The sequence below is a fragment of the Ambystoma mexicanum genome, chromosome 4q (assembly GCF_040938575.1).
Source record: "Ambystoma mexicanum isolate Mex_15411 chromosome 4q, UKY_AmexF1_1, whole genome shotgun sequence".
Classification (NCBI taxonomy): domain Eukaryota; kingdom Metazoa; phylum Chordata; class Amphibia; order Caudata; family Ambystomatidae; genus Ambystoma; species Ambystoma mexicanum.
In genome coordinates this window covers 1,258,842,167-1,258,857,384 of record NC_090928.1, presented here as the reverse complement: position 1 = coordinate 1,258,857,384, position 15,218 = coordinate 1,258,842,167, and the positions used below count along the sequence as shown (strand labels likewise).

Here is a 15,218-nt window from a genome sequence, read left to right as displayed (position 1 = left end):
TGATGTTTGTTAATCTGCTTAGAATCACATGCTGTGCATAGACTAGCGAGCAGTACCCGGAGTTGGAGGTGGGTTGTGAGAAGGAACAGTAGAGAAAAATTGTCTTAATACTGCTTGTCCCACCTGGGAATCAGATCTAGAGTGGGCATCTAGACAGTAGTGTTTTGTAAAGGTTTGTACAGAACTCCAGGTTGCCGCTTTGCAGATGGACTCAAGGGGAACATTTGCAATGAATGCTATGGACGCCCCCGTGCCTCGAGTAGAATGTGCTCTTGGCTTGAAGGGTAGTTCTCTCTTAGCAAGAGTGTAACAGAGAGTGATACATTGTACAATCCATCTAGTTATAGTGGATTTTGAAACTGCATCTCCTTCTCTTCCTGCTGCCACCGAGACAAAGAACTGATTAGTCTTTCTCAGTGGACTAGTTCTTTCCATGTAAAACATGACAGCTCTGCGCACATCAAGTGTATGCAGGCTTTTTTCTCCTAGATTTGAAGGATTTTGAAAGAACGTTGGTAGTTCTATGGACTGGTTGACATGGAATTTGGAGATGAATTTCGGTGCGAACCTTGGGTGTGTGCGTAGAACCACTTTATCCTAGTGAACTGTTACAAAGGGGTCTAAAACCGAAAGGGCCTGTAGTTCACTTACTCTCCTAATGGAGGTAATAGCGATTAGGAAAGCAGTCTTAAGAGTGAGATCTTTAAGAGTTGCCTTGTGCATGGGTTCAAAGGGTGACCCCATGAGCCTGGTGAGTACCACATTTAGATCCCAGCCAGGAGCTGGGTTTGCTATTGGAGGGTGTATTCTCTTTACCCCTTCCATGAAGGCTTTGATTACTGGGATCTTCCACCACAATACTTTTGAGTTGTGAAGTGGTGTAAGCCGAAAGCGCTGCCAGGTGTACTTTAATAGAATTGAATACTAGACCCGAGTCCAGTAAATGGGTCAGGTACAGAATAATTTGTGTGGGAGAGCAGTCAACGGGGTTGATACTCTTCCCTCTACACCAGATGACAAATCTTTTCCATTTGCTAGAATAGCAGTGACGAGTGTTAGGCTTTCTGGCCTCTCTCAGGATGTCCATGCACCTCTGTGGAAGTTGTAAATGTCCAAATTCTATGACCTCAGGAGCCAGGCTGCTAAGTTCATGGTCTGAGGGCATGGGTGCAGTGTCCTGCCCCTGTCTTGTGACAGCATGTTGTACGGGCAGGGCAGTTTCACTGGAGGAGATAGAGACATCTTCAACAAGTGAGCGAACCATGGCTGTCGGGCCCACATAGGGGCCACCAGTATCATGGTAACTTGTTCCTGGTGCATCTTGTGCACTATCTTGTTGAGAAGGGGAGTTGGGGGGAAAAGCGTAAACAAATTTCCCTGACCATGGAATCGATAGACCGTTCCCCTTGGGCTGGTTCTGGGGGTACCTGGAGGCGTAATCTTGGCATTGAGAGTTTTCCAGAGTTGCGAACAGGTCTATTTCTGGGAAAACCCACTGTGTGAAGACGTCGAAGATGATGTCTTCTTGTAACCGCCATTCGTACTCTACGGGCAGGGGGAAGTCTCTGCTGAGTTTGTCTGCTAACAGATTGAGTTCCCCTGGTACATGTTGTGATAGTAGGAACATGTGTTTGAGAGCCCACTTCCAGATGTTCTGGGACAGCTTGGACAGTCCTGGAGAGTGAGTGCTCCCTTGCTTGTTGAGGTAGTACATGGCTGTGGTGCTGTCTGTGAGGACCATCACTGTCTTTCCTTGTAGGTGTTCCTGAAAGGCTTTCAGTGCTTTGAACACCGCTCGTAGTTCCAGCAGGTTTATATGCTTGGATGCTAAGCTCGGAGTCCACGCTCCGTGAGCAGTCTGATGGGATAGGTGAGCCCCCCATCCTGTAAGGGATGCGTCTTTGGTTAGAGTGGCTTCCACTGCGGGTGTGGCAAAGGTTTTCCCTAATAACAGGTTTGCTTTTGTCCACCACCGTAGCGAGAGAACCAAGGCCTGCGAGACTACCACTAGATCGTCCCATTGTCCGCTGGCCTGACACCACTGGCTGTTGAGCCACTCTTGCATTGGGCGCATGCGCAGGCGCGCTTGAGTTACCAAATAAATACATGACGCCATCATTCCTAGCAAGCGCATTGCTTTGCGTACCGTCACCTCTCGATCTGCCACATAATGGGGGATCTGAAACAGCATGTTTTGGACTCTCTCGTTGGAGGGGAAGACGAGGCCGTCCTTTGTTCGAATTAGAGCCCCTAGGAATTGTTTGATTTGGCTGGGGTCTAAGCTGGACTTCTTTTCGTTGATGGAGAAGCCCAGTTGGAACAAAAGGTCTACAGTCTTTTGGGTATTGGAGAAGCATGTTTCGTAAGAATCCCCTGTTATGAGCCAGTCGTCAAGGTAAGGGTATACCGGGATGGATAACCTGCGCAGGTGGGCCGCTGCCACTGCCAGTACTTTCGTGAATACCCTTGGTCCAGATGCTATCCCGAAGGGTAGTACTCTGAACTGGTAGTGTTTGTTCTCTATCTTGAACCTGAGGTATTTTCTGTGCGCTGGCAACATTAAAATATGAAAGTATGCATCTTTCATGTCCAGTGTTGTCATGTAATCCCCTTGTGATAACAGTGGGATTACTTCCTGCAAGGTCACCATCCGAAACTTTTGGGGTTTGACAAACTTGTTCGCTGGGCGCAGATCTAATACAGGGCGCATGGTTAAGTCCTTTTTGGGTACAAGAAAGTACACTGAATAAATACCTTCTGTTACCTGAGATAGGGGGACAGCCTCTATAGCTTCTTTTTTCAGTAGCTCTTCTACTTCTTGTAGAAGAATAGTGAGGTGTTCCGGTGTCATGCGTCGGTTCCGTGGGGGTCTGTACTTCGGGGAACCTTTGAATTTGATGCAGTATCCGTGGGCTATGGTGGATAATACCCAGAGGTCTGACGATATTCCCTCCCATGCTCAAAGGAACGATGTTAGCCGGCCCCCGACCGGTGATGCATGGGAGGGGACCCGAATCTTCGGGTCATTTGTTGGTATTGGGCGTGGAACCTTTGAGGCTGGAGCCGCGACCTCTTCCCCTGCCACGGCGATGGCCTCTTTGACTGAACTGGGTGTTGTTACCCTGGTTAGAGGGCCAGTTGGTAGCAGAGTAAAATTGCTGTTGGTTTTGCTGCTGGCGTTGGCCATGAAAGGAGCGTCTATTGCCATAGCCGCGTCTGTTAGGGGGCCTAGAAATTTGGTCAAGAGTTTTGATGGTATCAAACTCTTTCTTCGCATTGTCTAGGGCCTCATCAACTGCTTTCCCAAACAGATGTGTTTCTTCTATGGGCTTATTTATCAGGGAAGCCTGGGTTTCCGGCTTAAATCCCGAATTGCGCAGCCAGACGTGGCGTTTGAGAAGTATTCCCTGAACCAGGGAACGTCCAGCCGTCTCTGCGGCATCTAAGGAGTTCTTTACGATGCCCTGGTTTACAAGAGTTCCCTCTGAGAATGTAGCTAACAGGCGTGAACGCAGGGGTTCTGGTGCGTCCTCTGCTTCGCTGCGCAGCTTGCTCCACTGTGCATCTGCGTAGCTAGCTAGTAGGGAATTGTTATTTGCAATCCTAGTTGAAAAGGCGGCGGACGTCGTGATTCTCTTCCCAAGTGCGTAGAGCTTTTTGCCCTCTTTGTCAGGTGGTGCCTCACTAGTGGATAGTGGTACCCCTGCTCTTTTCCTTGTATTAGTAACTACGAGGGAGTCCGGAATAGAATGGCCTCTGATGTACAACGGGTCAGAGGGCGAAGGGCTGAAGAGCTTTTCTATCCGAGGGTTGACCCCTCTGACTAAGGCAGGATTGGAAAGGGAAGGAGTTATTCTTCTCTTTATAGAAGCCAGGAGCGGAATAGACTGACTAACAGGGGCTTTTTCTTTAATAACTTTCTCTACAAAGTCTATGTCAGGAAGAGTCTCCCCTGTGTCTATTTCAAAATGCGCTGCTGCCTTGCGCAATAGTGCATTAAGTGAAGGTTGGTCATCTATGGGAGAGGTGTTTCCAATAGGTGAATCCTTGGGAGGAGAAGGGTGAAAGACATCAGGGTCTGAGTGCAGTGATGGGGATTGCCAAGGCTGCACTGATGGGGATTGCCAGGGCTGCGAGGTAGCTGTATCTTCTTCGAAAGCTCCTGCACTTGTATAAGGATCTTCTTCAAACCCCTCTTCCTCATGTTCTTCCTCTCCACCCAAACACCCATCATCTTCCTGGAGGTATTGCTCCTCTTCAGTGAGGTCATATATGTCTGTAGAAGGGGGAAACAGCCTAGGAATTTTGACCCTAGGGTCATCCTGGGGCCATTCTCTTAGTCTTTTGGGTGTGGGTGGGTTTTGGTTTCCCAAAAACCTTTCCATTTTCTCCATACAAGAATGGAGTCTTTCAAGGGTCTCATGGGGGACCCCTGAATAGTCTAGAGGGGGGAAATCAGTGTTTTCACCTTCAAAACGCTTAGAACGCTCCCACAACGTCGAAGAAAGGTTTCCGTCGCCATCTGAAAAGTCCTCCGGTAGTTCCGAAGTGCCCTTAGATGAAAGGGGCAGTTCCTGGCTACTCTTATGCTTTTTCGGCATTTCCATAGCTTTTTGTGCGGTATTCGACGTTTGTTTCGTCGTCTGCTTACGTGTGTCTTCGGAAACAATTCTCGCCAGGCTCTCGACAACGAGGTTGTCAGTAGAGGACTCTGGTGTCGACGTTGCCTGCGTTACGCTTTGTTCCTCGATGGCCGCTCTATGGAGCGTTACGTTGGATGATTTTGGGGTAGCGCCCGTGTTTGATGAAAGCCCAATCGCTGGTCGCTTTCTTTCCCCTGCCTCTCCTTTCAATTGTCAATTTTAAAAGTTCTTTTCTTCTCCCAAGTGAGCTGAGTCCATGTCCACAGACAGGGGAGACATGTCCGTTGTTTTATAGTACAGTGTTCCACGTGTCCCCCATGGTGGGCAACGTGGTACAGTCCGGTAAATCCATTAGTAAGCACACACATTGAATACAAACCTTTAAACTTCTTCTTGTGTCTTGTGGTTTCTATACATTTTCTTATTAACCCCCTCCCTAAACGGGCCCCATTTGAACCGGCGGTTACGCTTAGTATAAGTCTGTACCACTCAAGGTAATGGTAGTGTAGCAGAGCAGCCAGGCTCATCATAGGAGGGAGAGGGTTGTAGGGAGGTACAAAGAATGTGTAGCATACATAGGCCCAAAGAAACGTGTACACCCTCAGAGTTATGTAAAAATAATGGTTTGTTATATATAAACACACAAACACACAGGTATAGAGAATTCCTTAGAACGGTAAGTACTATCGTAATAAGCAAACACAATATAAAGTTAATGCAATACTTCTTGTAAGTGAAGCACAGTGTAAAAGACTTATGGAATGGCAGTATGCAATTCTAGGAAGTAAAACCACTGTTATAGTAAACCTTGGGGGCTATTCAGTCTCAGGAATAGCATGGAGGTACAAGGCCAACACAAGCAGGTAAACATTTTCCAGAGCCTGAAATTTCTTTTTAGAAGAGTGGAAACAATTAAGAGGAATGTAATAACTTTGTAATACTTTTTAGAATGACCATATGTAATTCAAAGGTAAATAATAATTATATGGTAAAACTATAGAACATATTCTCTTTCAGGAAAGAGAGTTATACTACCAACATTAGCAAGTAAATAACTGGCAACGCTTTTTAGAATAGTGACACAATTGAAAGGTAAGTAAGAACCTTGTTACACTTCGTTTCAGATCCTTTTGATAGAAACATCACCAACACAAGGTAAGTTACTTAGCAATCATTTTACAGAGCCTAGGCTTTAAGAGTCCTTCCCTATCTAGTTCTGAGTCTCTTTCAGGGTCAGAATGGTGTCAGAAAGGCAGAACCAAGCTATAGAAAAGTCACAAGTTAATATTATTATTATTAATATTATAATGGTATTTATTGAGCATGGACCTAGCTTCGGGCAGCAACGGAGCGCTTTACAGAGGTATACAACATTACAGATGCATAGCGGAGTGCTTTTCAGAGGTAAAAAGTAAAAACAGAACAGATATACAGCGGGTTGGGGGTTGGATACAAGGGGCACAGAGGAGGGTACAGCTGTATCGGGTGGCGGGTGGAGATGTGTGGGCGGCGTCTAGCGAGTCGGGGCGCGAGGGGCGACGTGATGGCCTAGGTGTTGAGGAGGAGAGACTGGTTTCTGAATTGTGGGGGCAAGTCTGATACTGACAGGGAGGAGGTTCCATAGTCTTGGGGAATAGGCAGAGAAGGCTTGTTTTCTGGTCCAGTGTAGGTCGATAAGGGACGGGGTGATGTGGTCATATCTGCGTAGACCCTTGATGAGGCGTGCATCCGCGTGTAGGGCACTTCTCAGGGGCACAAGGGAGGACGATAGGATGCCTTTGAGGAGTGCACTGGCCCCATCCAGGTGGGATAGGACCAGTGCTTGAACTGTGGATCTAAAGCTGTACGTAGGGAACAAGGGCTTGACTTTCCGCTGGAGGGAGAGCTAATACCAAGTTGTCTGAGTTTTCTTAGATACGTGTGACTTGAAGGAGAGGTGTTTGCTGATGTGGACTCCCAAGGGACTTGGCGCAGGAGGTGAGCTCGGGTGTGAAGCCCTTAGAGTTCATGGTTGATAGCCAGGTCTGTATGTCTGGGTGTGTGGTGTTGTTGTTGAGGAGTAGGAATTCGGTCTTGGAGGGGTTGAGCTTCAAGTATGCACTGGACATCCAAGACTGGATCAGCGAGAGACAGGTTTTGAGCCTATAGATGTGCTTGATGCATTGATCTTGAGATATAGCTGCGGGTCATCGATGTATTAGTGGATGTGGCTGTTGTGTGTGGCTAGGAGGGCTCCCAGCAGCTCCATGTAATTGTATAGATTGAAGATCACTGGGTAGATGTCGGAACCCTGCGAGACTCCACAGGTGATGGTTAGCATTGGCGATCTAGATGAGTCCATTATAACAAACCGCTGGTGGTTGGAGAGGTAGGACTTGAACCAGTGTAGGACAAGGTTGCTGTTCCCCATGCACCAATTTAGGGTGCCTGTAAGTGCCTGGTGGTCTACTGTGTCGAAAGCGGCCAAGAGGTCGAGTAGAACCAGGAGACAGGGATGGTCGTCGCCAATGATGTTGAGGGCGTCGTCGACTACCTGTATGGTTGCTGTCTCTGTGCTACATCTGGGTCTGAACCCGGATTGGTAGCTTGGGAGAAGATTGGGATCCAGGGTGGGTTTCTTTAGTAGAGGAAGGATTTGTCCTGTTTTTAGGGTCGATAGGAAGGTGCCTTGAGTTAGGGATCTGTTGATGATCTCCAACTAGGGAAGGAGAGCTTCTGCGGACGGGTCTTCAGGATGGATGCTGGGAAGATGTCGTTGGTATTCGATGTGGCTTTGAGAGCGGCCAGGGTTTCTACCAGGTCCTCTGTCGAGAGGGTCTTGAATGTTGTCCAGGGTGTTGAGATTTTGCGGAGGAGGGACACAAGGTGGGTCTGTGGATGCAGAGCTGGTGTCTATGTGCTGGCGAATCTTGCGGATTCGATGAAGAAGGTGTTGATGGTGGTGGATTTTTCGATGGAGGGCTCTGCTTTTGTTGTCGGCTTCTGCTATGGTGTTCTGATAGCAAGAGGCCTTGGCAATGTTGATGAGTTGTTGGCAGGTTTCTCTGAGTTCCTTGAGGAGCGCCAGGTTGGATGCAGTCCTGGAGTGGCACCAGGTTTTCTCTTGTTTCCTGATGACTCTTTTGCTGAGGTTGAGTTTTTGTGTGTACCAGGGTGCAGGTGGTTGCTGTTTGCAGGTGCGTTGTTTCAGAGGAGCATGTCGGTCGATGGAGGATTAGAGGTGGCGCTGAGTGCTTCCAGTAGAGTCACAGTTCATTTGGGGGTGTTCGGTCCATGTTAGGTCGAGGTTGGCGAGGTCTTTTCGTGAGACCCTGAAGGTTTGTCTGATGGGTTTCTGCTGGGAGCGCTTTACTGGGGTGATGTGCCGGATGTTGAAAGGCACGGCTAGGTGGTCAGAGGAGTCAAGAGGGAGAGGAGAGTTGTAATGGAGGGAAGAACCCCAGGGAATTTCTGGTTACTATTAGATGTACTAAAGAACAGACTGGTGGCAGCAGTTGCTTTTTCTCTATTTGGAAGTATTCTGTGTTAGCATAAACGCGTTTACTGCATTTGGCTACTGACTGTGGCTAGTGTTTAAACATGGCTGTGCCACAAGGTCTTTTGTCTGTCCTTGGCCGTTTTGTAGTCTGGCCTTCTTCCTGCCTTTCCCTGTCAACAAATTCCTTTTAAGGGTATACACTTCCCCGGTAAAGCTACCTTTTTTTCGCAGGCTAGCGCATGTCACATTTGGTAGCACCCAGGAAGTGTGTTTGGACTGTCTGGTCCTAATCCACATACTGGTGCCAGTATGTCTGATGTGTATGCGTGCATGAGGACCCCAGTGGTGCCTGATTGGACAACTGCTGGTGTGCATGCATGGAGCGGATCTTGCCATTGGAGGGCTGAGTGTAAGCCCTCACCTGACTCTGAATAAGAGGAGGGGTCAGCCGTGCCAGGAGATCAGAAGAAGGATCCAAAATTCCTGAGAAGCCAAGCAGACGAAGGGAGATCCAGTGAAGACCTGTGATGAGGCTGGGCAACCGAATCCTGCTACTAACCTGAAGATGACCTGCTTGGCCACTGATCGCAGAAGTCACTTGATGGTGCTTCGACCCTTTGGAGTGGTTGAGCCAACCATTCCCAATGTCTCCTGGTAGCCTAGCAAGTGCACCTCCTCCGAAGTGTCCCTGGGCCATCTAGTGGGCTGGCAAGTTCGAGTTTGCTCTGCCGTGCTAGGAATGTCAACATCCCATGTTAAAGGCTGGGACTCTAGGGATCGACAGCTAGTCCGCCAAGAGGTCCTCCTGCCGATTTTCATCTTTCCAGCATCTATGGGTCGTGGGATAGGAGGTGGTTTCTGACCGCAGCAGTTGTGTCCCTTTGTGTTGCTGTGCAGCAGTGGCAATCCCTGAAACCTGTTTTCCCACATCGTGTCAAGTGCCTTAAAGAGGGCTGCAGTGGTGCTTCCTGCATTCTTCCCCCGGAACAGATTGCACCAGCTCTGGTGACAAACTGGACCCGTCTCTGCACCCGCGGTCCTAAGGCATCTGCGACCTGAAGAAACAGTGGGAAAACCGACCTCTAATAATCCGTTCTAGACTTCCCCAGTCTAAACCAAAACCGGAGTAAGGGTGTTGAGTACTGAAGATACTTACGGTACCTCCTTCTCTGCTTGAAATGTTTGGTAACTTTTTTAATAAGTTTTGTAATTCTATGGCTTGGGTAGTGTTAGGGAGTTTTACAAAAGTCCACCTTATGTAGGACTTTAGAAGACTCACATTTGGGACACAGGGCTCCAACTCATAATATAGGCCTGAACCACACAGGGTTTGTTGGTAGCAATAACTGAGCAGCCAGGCCTATCTTAGGAGGGAGAAAGGGATGAAGGCAGTACGGAGAACCTAGGAGTTTACACATAGCCCCAAAGGAACACTGACATATTTAAATAATGGTTTATTTTATATATACACTAAGGTAATTCTTTAGAATGGTAAGTACTATAACACACAATAAGTAACATAGAAAAACCAATGCCTTATTCACAGTAAGTAAAGCACCTTGTACTGCTTTTAGAATGGCAGTATACAATTCAAAGGTAAGTAAAACGTTTGTAATAACTTTCAGAATATCTGTTTCAGGTACTAATGGATTAAACAACACCGGCATAAAGCAGGTAAATACTTGTAATTATTTCACAGAGGCCTAGCACTTTAGAAGTCTATCCCTATCTAGTTATGAGTGTCTCACAGTCAGATTGGAAGGCAAAACAGGTAAGGCTTAAGCTGTAGAAAGTCCAAAAGTTCCAGAGAAAGTCTTCAGTAACAGGTAAGTATACTCTTTGTTGGGAAAAAGGGTCAGGGACTTCAGCAAAGGCTCCCTGTAGGCATGCAAGCATTGAGCCCTGTCGAGAAAGTATGGGAAAACTCCCAAACACCTGAATCGGCACTCCAGCAATACAGGAGCAGCAAAACAACTCTAGGCAAGCTCTACCAAGAGTGTCACCGTAACTTGGGAGTGAAGAAGAGGTTGCAACATGATGCCTCAAAGATGATGCAGCAGAGCCAGTCACGGGATTCTTGGTCAGGCAGACGAAGGAGGGGGCACTGGAATGGATCTCAGAGCAGCAGTCGAGTGAAGAACTTTAGACAAATGATTCTTTGGGAGTCTGTGATTTTGGTGCCTTTTGGCAAGCACCAGTGAAGAAGACTTAACACCCGGTCGATTTGTGTCACTTTCTCGGTCTAGCACTCTGGTGAAGGGACTTCAAGGAGTGGAATCTTGCCTCTCGAGACCCAGAAGGAGTCCACCAAAGCTTCTGGAGGATTCGATCTTAGGAAGACGATGCACTGAACAATGGCCACAGGGCCTAGGGTATTGGCGGCTTGCAGCGAGTGAAGGTCACAGCTCGTTGTGAACTGTCTGGAAATGCAGGTCGTCTCAAAACTGATTGGTTCCAGCAGTCTAAAGAGGAGAGTTGTCCTCTTCAGAGTTCTGCTGAAGCTTGGAAGAAGGGGTCAGACAGCAGCGATTACACAGAAGGCATCTCTGGTCGTCTGGAAGTGGCTGCAGACATCTTTCCTCTTCCTTCCTCATCAATTTTTCTGTTCCTGGGGTCAGCTTGTCTTAAGCCTCAAAATCCATGCCTCTTATGCAGGAACCCAGCCAATCTGCACTCAGACACCAATTTGACCTGGTTCCAGGCAGGCGCACCAAAAGACAAAGAACTCCCCAGTTTCCTGTCCTCACAGACACGCTGGAGCCTTGGTGGGCTTCACAAAGGAATCCCGCTGAAGACAAAAGTGAAACCCGGACTTCGCCCACCCTGCACGGCAGAAGAAGGACCAAGAAAGGACATGCCATCTTCAATTGACGATAAAAGAAAAGGCTTATTGAGTGAAGGAGGGGTGGGGGCATAAAGGGTCTAGGGACACAGATACTGCACCATAAGTTAATGTTAATGATGTGTTATTTATATAGCGCCTTTATCCAAAGCGCTTTACAGAGCACATATTTACATACAATATCACCCAACCGAAATTGGTATTCATTTATCGACCTCGGAAGGATGAAAGGCTGAGTTGGCCTTGCCGGATTCGAACCTGTGACATGCAGATCATGCTCAGATCAAAGCAGCAAGCGCTCAACCCGCTGAGCTATCTTACCGGCTTTGAGTAACATTGTTGAGACACATTGCACATGGGTAGACAATGTGCACTTTGAGAAACATAAAGGTGTCTCCCTGACTAGTCCCTGGGGATCTGTCATCCAGGTGGCCAGGACACACCCATCGCTATTAGATCTAGTTCCTGGGGGTGGCCAGTGAGGGTGGATCAGTTGGATGGGGGGGCCTCAGGGAGTGGAAGTGGAGCACCGACGGGTGAGACGCAGTATCTCCCTTCTTTTGACACCTTTTCCCCAATCTACCACATAGGATACGGAAAAACACTTTACCCGCCTTTTTCCAATGTGGCATATTACGAAGGACGGCGTACTAACACCCGAGCCATTTACCTGACATGTCCCAACACCAGGGTCAGGCAAAGTAAGGCAATTGACCAGAACCACACACGCCTAATGGCCCTTTCCCTTCAACAGAGAGATAAAAGGTGGAGCACAGGAGCGCAATATGAACAAGGCAGACCGCACGCTGTGAGAGATAACTTAGCACAGCAGTTCAAGAGGAGGAGAAAGACGGAGCAAACCGAGAGGGTGACAAGACCATTCCGACCAAGGCCAGTGAAACCTTGCAGAAGGCATCATAAGACCGCAAACAATAGCCAGTACGCGATGCAGCAGATGTCAACGGTACACAAGAGTCTCCTCTGCTGATAAACAAGCCGGGGAGAGACGCATGTCTCTGTGCTACCAACCTTGACTCCAGAGAGAAGAATGCAAAGCGGATCATCACAGCCGGTGAGTCGAGGGGAGAGCCGATAAGAAACCGAACTGTGTTGAACCAAAAGTAGCAAACGGCTAATTGAACTGTGAAAGCATAAAGAGCTATTGATGCTAAAAAGGGAAAAACCAGCAACAGATGAGTCCGGAACCACGTGGGTGCTCAATCAGGAAACTCTGGCCAATTACCTGATTGTTGAAACTACCATTACCAGAAGGCCTTGGGAAAGACGAGAAGGGGGTCAAAGTGGTCATACAGGGGTCTTGTAAAATCTTCTGCATAGCCGAAAGTCTTTGACCGACAGATGATTGTGAAGCTAAGGGAAATGTATCCTGCATCGTAAGAGTTGAATGAGAAAGGCACGATTGAGAAGATTGGCAAGAGTCAACCCAAAATAGGGATGTCGATAAAGAGGGGGCGAAGTCCAAATTCCTGACATACAGTGTATTGATGTTAGGGGGAATTATCAGAAATGTGCTAATTCCTCTCTACCTTAGAGACCCCCAGCTCTTTTGCTGGACTCTAGGACTTTTTAATTTTTACCTGGAGAGAGTGAGACCCTTTTCCCACTCTCTTGTGTATTTTAATGTGATTCGAACTTTGTGTTTATGTTGGTTTTTGGAGTCTGACAAACTCCACAGGCATCTCTTTACATTGTAGCACACAACACCTTCAGTGTATTGCTACAGGGAAGTCTTACATATTTCCCCAAAGGCTTAAAACATCTTTCTCATGAATAACTACTGTTTCCAAGAACAGTAAAGTGAAATTGACTTTACTTTACACTTTACATTTCTAGACCCAGCACACACTATTTTACAATAGGGTGCTGGAGGGGCTACCTATTATCCCCTTTGTCTAGCTTCTCTTGTAACATTTTTATGTTACCCTTTCCCCGATGACTGGCTGGTGGCAGTGGTTTACTTTTAACTACTGTGGTGTGTCTTTACCGCAGGCTGCGTTCACAGCTGCAGTAAAGCACCCTTGGGTGCCATTTTTGTCAAAATGGCCCGGTCTTCTTCTTTTGCCATTTCTTTGTGGAAAGGTCCTTTTTGAGATTTACTCTGCGCGTCAAACCAGGTTTGTTCCCTTTGTTTGTTTCGTCTTTGGCGGGATTCATGACTGTAGCCAGCCTCTGGCTCCAGGGTGTCTGGGGGAGGCAAGTGAGGGAGGTGCCCCAAACTCCCTGTGCTTAGTCTCCTCCTAGGAGACCCAAATGCACTCCTAGTTGATTGGCCGGCTGGCTGTCAGGCAAGGACAGCCACCCTGCTGGGTGATTGACAGCCAGGCTGAAATGAATGGGAGAAACCTGCATAAAAGGCGAGGCATCTTGGCTTGGAAGGCGGAGTCGACCACTGGACTAAGAAATCCAAAGAAGAACTTGAAGAGGACGCCTGCTGCAACTCCTGGACCGTTGGTTTGCCCGGTAAAGCCCTGCTGCTGTGCTGTAACCCCAAATTTGTATCGACAGAGAAGCCCCTGCAAGCACGACTTCTCCCTTTGAGTTGGTGGGACCAATCAACTCCAAGGTAAGCCACTGGGACATCCGTCTCGAAGCTGGTTGGAATTCCACAGAGTTGCTGTTTGAACCAAGACACCAGGGAGAGGAACACCAGTTTGCGTGCGTTGCTTTTAAGCTGGCCAAGAGCTCCAGGAAGATCCTCCAAACTCCCAGGAAGCAGGACTGACCGAGCCTGAGCCACCTCAACAGAGTGTTGGACCCCAGATGCAAGGAAAGTCTGTCTCGACATCCAGGAACCGCGGTGGTGCGGTTTGTGGTAGACGAAAGGAGCTGAAACACTGAATTGCCACTTGTTTGAAGATAGCCGGTTGCTGTCGGTAACCGTCCCATTGCAGTGCAGGAGTCCCCAGAAGTCGTGCCTCTTGTCCCCACGACTGAGGCCCAGAAACACCAGGATCTGCAGAGCTGCTCAGGAACAGAAGTCATCTGCTGCTTTTCTTCTATCTAAAGGTACTGTGAAGTCTAAGAGAACTTACCTCTTGTTTTAGATTTGTTTCTACTCTTCACAAGCCCAACAGCTTGTGGTCCTACATTGATTCTTCTTCTTCACTAAAGACTTCTAAAACATTGTGCAAAGACTTTTCTACTTACCTACAAGAAGTGCTTCAGCTACATAGACTTTTGCCTATTGACTATGGCCTAGCCCGTTTCCACTGAAAGACTCTTCTCTCCTATGACACTGGGGATAGTTGAAAAGTATTTATCTGCTTAATAATAATTGTGATCCCTTGTTTGTTCTGAGTAACCTTCTTCTTTGCCACATCTCAGTGCTATTCTAAATGCCAACAGTAGCATATCAATGTCCACAGTGTTCTAACAATTGATGTCACCTGAGGGTGTAGGAAGTGTCTGTGTGGCATCCCCAATGGGTGTTTGCTGATTTAGAAACTAAGAGTGTGAATTTTGGAGGTATTTGTGTGTTACTATAATATTGCTCCCTTCTAAAGAAGACTTATATAAATGACTGGTAAATAAATAAATAATTGTTTTATCAAGAAACCTTGAGTTTAAGTGTTTGTTTGAATACTTGTCCCTGTGAATCTTGGTGTAACCACTCTGCTGCTCACACTGACCCCTCTTGAGATAAGCCTCGCTGCTCCACTGCACTATGAACCTGTGTAGTTCAGACGTATACCAAAGGTTGGGTCCTATTGCCAAGAGGCTAAGATTGTTGTAGTGCTCCTTAAGAGCACTACCCCAACTCTGTACCTAACAGTTGACAAGAGCGAACGCGGCCGAGGGATGTCCACAGTGCACTGTACAAAAAGACATTAATATTTGCGAATGTCACCAAGAAAATTGCATTGAAAGCCATAGTGAACCTGATCTAGAGAGGCAAACAGCAGCGTTAGATCGAAGCACGGAAGAGGGGGATCCAAGGGTGAGAAGCCAACACCCACCAACCTGCAAATTAAACAAAGAAAAGAACAAGAGGGAAAGCCTTTGAATGCATGCAATGCCAGAGTGAACCCGGCAAAGAGAAACTGATATATTCGAGAAGGGTCTGAGCCCAGATGAGGGGGAACACGGGTGTGAAGCACTATCACCCAAATAAAACTTGAGAATAACTAAAGAACTTTTTGTTGAATCTTTTACTTTGAACCTGTCAGTGGCTCGAAAGCAAGAAAACCTAGCTATCGGATGTCCTGATATCATTAAGGAACTTTCTAGGGATCTG

At 47.5% G+C, this 15,218-nt stretch overlaps 1 protein-coding gene across 1 annotated transcript in view; it reads right to left on the bottom strand.

Annotated features, from left to right (window-relative positions):
- AARS2 (alanyl-tRNA synthetase 2, mitochondrial) overlaps nucleotides 1-15,218 on the bottom strand; it is a 413,869-nt gene that overhangs the window by 147,498 nt on the left and 251,153 nt on the right. The gene's annotated exons all lie outside the window — the stretch shown is intronic.